Raw genomic sequence first — 4,582 nt, 5'->3', positions numbered from 1 at the left:
GCTTCTGCATACATCAAACAAAATGCATGTACAAAATTAGACTTCATTGCAGCATTCAGAGACTTTGCAGCTCGTCTTCGTCCCTCAGCGCATTATTAGTCTAAATGATTTTTTTTTTTTTGTACCTGCGCTCATGCTTCCAGTTTATCCTTTGTTTGCTAATTACTCCATAAGAGAAGCATAATCCCCACGTTCATTAACAGTGACTGAAAATAACATGTCGGCGCCACATGTGCTCCCTCAGCGTACACACACACACACACACACACACACACACACACACACATGAACCACACGCCTCCGCTTTCCTATTTATTGCTATAGAATTTCCATTACTTTATTATGGCAGTGATAACCCATTATCATCACAGGGCGGGGAATCAGGGACAAAAAAAAAGAAGGGAAGGAAGGAAGAGAAATGAAGGCCTCCTGCTGCAGGTTGGTGCCAGCTGCTATTTGTGGCAGCACAGAGGTGTTTCTTCCATCCAGGAGCAAAAAGGTGAAAATTGCACCCAGGGGGGAGCAGCTTTGAGGGGGGAGAGGTGAAGTTACCCCTCCATCCTCCCTCAGCCTCGTTTCTGACTTCTGCCTTGTGTCTCTGGGCTGAGCCGGTTGCTGGTTGGATTCCCCCATCATGCGGCCTCTGTCCTCGTCACACAGTCTGGGGTCCAGCGGCTCGTCACCGGGGCCTCCCAGGGGCCGGCCTCCTTCCTGCATTATAACCACAGCACTGACCTGAGAATAAGGAAGAAATTTACAAGAAACTGTCCTGAAATTTGGCAGATAACTAAAAAAAAAAAAAAAAAAAAAAAAAAAAGAAAAATTGGTAGAAAATTACAAATAGCAGTCAAAATGACCATAGAAGTATATTTATTATGATGATTTTTACTGATAATTTATGATAATTATGATGTAATTTATGATAATTCTATTTTAATTTAGATTACAAGAAAAATTACCAGAATATAAGTTTAAAAAAAAGTGTACAAAAAATTACCATCAAAATGACCACAAACTGACCACAAAAAAGCAAAATAATCAGAACTAAAGTGACTTTTGATCAGAGAGGGGGAATAAAATGTTTCAGGTTGTGCATTTTTTGACCCACATCGATCAATTAATTGATAAACACAAGGGCCTTCAAATCATATTTTGCCCCAGGGGCCCTGAGTGTCGGGCCTGTCCAGGTGACGCCGTTCTCACCTGGACGAACTGAAGTGGAGCAGGAAACACTGCAGAGAGACCGATGTCAACATGACAAAGGTGAACACACACACACACCCCGACACACAAGCATACATCATGTGAATTTCGGCACACACACACACACACACAGTATCAGTCACATGCACACTCCCCCAGGCTGAGACCAGATGTTGGACACCGTTTCCACCTCTGGGCCTCCAGCGGTTCAGTTCCTATGTGTAGTAGCATTTCCAGTTAGCTTAGCATAAAGACTTGAAGTCTATGGGAGTCGTTAGCCTGGCTCTGTCACAGTGAGAAACTCTGAAGCGGTCTGATTTACACAGAGGATCATGTGGACCTGAAACATGTCTAGGGATTTTTTTTTTTTTTTTTTTTTTTTTAAGAAATGAGAGGTTGGTTTGAGGAGAAGTCAGATGGTGGCGCTGTAACCTCTGAAGACGTTTCTCCTTCCGTCTGTTGCAGCAATCCTCACAGCGCTGGAGGTCGAGGAAGATCCACCACTAACATGGATCTTGATAATAACAATGATAATGATGATAATAAGTAAGTACACATAACTACAGACATTTTAAAAATTTCAGATGAATCCTGGCTGTTGTGAGTGCTGGGTTGTGCATATGTGTGTGTGTGTGTGTGTGTGTGTGCGCGTGTGTACTTTTTGAAGGTGCTTGGCTCCAGGACTCGACATGATGCCCGATGGAACAATTTGCTGCTCTTTTTCCTGTATTTGAAAATGCAGACTAACTGATAATGAGATTTTTTTTAATATTTGTTTGCAATCGCTGATGGAATAAACAGAAAACAGTGCAGGTTTGTTTTTATTTGCTTTATTTCCGTACACCTGCTTTCGACTTTGGCCGGGGCCAGTTTGTCACAACGGGACTCTTCCTGGTAAAATAAAGGTTAAATACAAAAAAAGAAGAAAAAAAAAGACTTAAATATGAAAATGAGCCCAGTTTGACGCTGCAGCAGACACCTGCTGATTGAAAGACCGGGGCAGAGATTCTTAAGAAAAAACTCAATAGAAACTGTAGAGGGCGCCGCTGCAGCTCAGCTCGTCATGAGGGACAGGCGGCCATGTTGGAGCCAGTTTGTGGAGTTCACTTCCTCAGCCTGGACAGAACAAAGAAAATCAGCTGCTCCCTTTGCTTCGCCTCTCAGATGTGATAAAATCAAATAAATAAAATAAAATATGAAAAACAATACCTCTTTTGGCTTTACTCTACAGCTAAAACTTAAATACTGGATACAACACACACTTACAGTACCTTTAAATTGTATTATTGCTAAAAATCTGTCCATATTATGGCCCGTTATGGGAACAGCTGTATTTAAACCACAAAATAAATCCTGCTGTTTTAACACTAAACAACCTGCAGCGAGGAGATCAGCCGTTTTCTTTGTTTTCCGAGGGAGGAAGAGCCGATAAACCCTGAAAATTTACTGTTTTCTCATCACTGGAGGGTCTGACTGATATATTTATACCTTGAACCAGCTCAGGTTAGATTGATTACTGATCTCAAATTCAAGACTTTCCCAATTTAGGATCAATAAAGTACAAATATTTAAACTGAACTGATTCTAATGAGACATGTTGGACTCCATCCAGTCAGACAGGATCATGTTTTATAACGTTTAAAAGCACCATAAGAGTTTAAATGCTGTTTCAGAGGCTTTCCTGACAAAAAGAAAAGTTGCAGTGGAAACATTCAATTTAAAAAAAATATATATTAAAAACAACCCAACAGTTTGAAATGACCGTTAAAAAACCTGCGTCTGTGAAACCCCCGGCGGCCCGTCCCGTGTGACTTCTGTCACCCCCCCTTCCAGACTCTCTGGGTGATTTTTTTTTTTTTACTGTAGCGTCCAGATGAACGAAGCGCCCTGAACGCCACACAGGCCACAGCAGAGGTTTGGTTTGAGAAGGCAGGCGGCTGCAGGACCGTTCATTCTTTATCTTACAAAATAAAATACTATAAAATAAAATAAAATACATAGAGCAGAATATTTCTCTGGTATAAATACATTCCCGTACATCACCGTCATCCTCGTCATCATCATGATCACCATGCAGACAGCTGTGTGTGTGTGTGTGTGTGTGTGTGTGTGTGTGTGTGTGTGTGTGTGTGTGTGTGTGTGTGTGTGTGTGTGGGATTTGCTGCATGGGAATAGTTCCGATCCGGTCGGAGGGGTTTGTCAAGTCACAGGAAAAGTATGAAGCCCGCCAGGTAACGACAGAAAAAAAAATGTTTTAACACACAGCCACGACTGAGTGAAGTGTGTGTGTGAGTGAGTGTGAGTGTGTGTGTTACTCCACCCATCAACAGTGTGTGCACATGCAGAGCACAGCAACACACAGATGATCACCAAGGAGCTGGACGTGAACGAGTTAATGAACTCACAGCTTCATCCCAGCTCTGCTTTGGCCACCAGGTGAATTAAAGGGACAGTTCAGCCGAAAATACAAATTAAATACAGTTTTGCCACTGGTGCAGCCCGTCTGTCCAGAAGTCTGTGTGATTTTGAGAGGTTTCCAGTCTGTCTCCCTTCACCCTCATACAACCAGTTGTGTTTTGCGGAGCTCAAAAAAAGAGTTTAGTTGGGAACTATTTCCTGCCGAAGAACACCAGCAAACTGTTACTTTATCACACAGAAACCATATGGACAGACCGACCACACCACGGGGGGGAAAAGTGGAAAAATATCTTCTTTTTTTCATATTATGACCTAATAACCACAGGATAATTCAACACCTGATAGGAAGTGAACTGAATATTTTGATTAAAACAAAAGTGAATTATTATAATCCTCCGTCTCAATAATCCAATGCTCGAGATTCTACTCACAAAATTTAAACCCAGCCCCATTCTTTAGGAACTCACACACACACTTCACTCAGTTGTGGCCAAGCGCTTAAACAAAAGTTTAAGATTTTATTTAAAACTCGATCTGAGGTTTCCTTGGAGGGAAAAAACTGCACTGACGTTCAAACGCTTCCCTGTGACCCGTGTGCACCGTCGCTGTGGGACGAGCCGCACATCCTCAGCCTCGTTACGCTTTGGGACAAACATGGCAAACACTGTCCTCACGGGACGGCTGGACCGGGACAGGGGGCGGGACGGGACGGGGGGTTTAGATCCAGACTTCGGAGTCTTGGGTACCTGTGGGAAATTTTGGCTGCGGCTGCTAACTTCTTAACCAGCAGCTGCTGTGATAACTCTGGTTATTCTGGTGTGTTTCCCCACTCCTGCTGGTTTACTGTTTACTGGCGAGGAACTCCCTTTCCCCCACGTGTTCACCAGTGCTTCACTTCGTCCTTAAAAAGGGGAAGTTCACCCATTTTGGGGAAGGGGAAAAAAAAAAAAAAGATATTTCA

General features: G+C 42.8%; 1 protein-coding gene across 1 annotated transcript in view; it reads right to left on the bottom strand.

Moving 5' to 3' along the window:
• Positions 1-2,541: 2,541 nt before the first annotated feature.
• Positions 2,542-4,582, bottom strand: part of b4galt7 (xylosylprotein beta 1,4-galactosyltransferase, polypeptide 7 (galactosyltransferase I)) — an 11,944-nt gene continuing 9,903 nt past the window's right edge. Inside the window, exon 6 of the mRNA XM_030062143.1 lies at positions 2,542-4,582. This exon is cut by the window's right edge and continues 1,872 nt beyond it. The gene's annotated coding sequence lies outside the window, so the exon portion shown is untranslated.

Source organism: Myripristis murdjan, chromosome 10 (genome assembly GCF_902150065.1).
Source record: "Myripristis murdjan chromosome 10, fMyrMur1.1, whole genome shotgun sequence".
NCBI classification, from domain to species: domain Eukaryota; kingdom Metazoa; phylum Chordata; class Actinopteri; order Holocentriformes; family Holocentridae; genus Myripristis; species Myripristis murdjan.
Note: the sequence above shows the minus strand (reverse complement) of the source record. Positions and strands in the feature narration are given on the sequence as shown.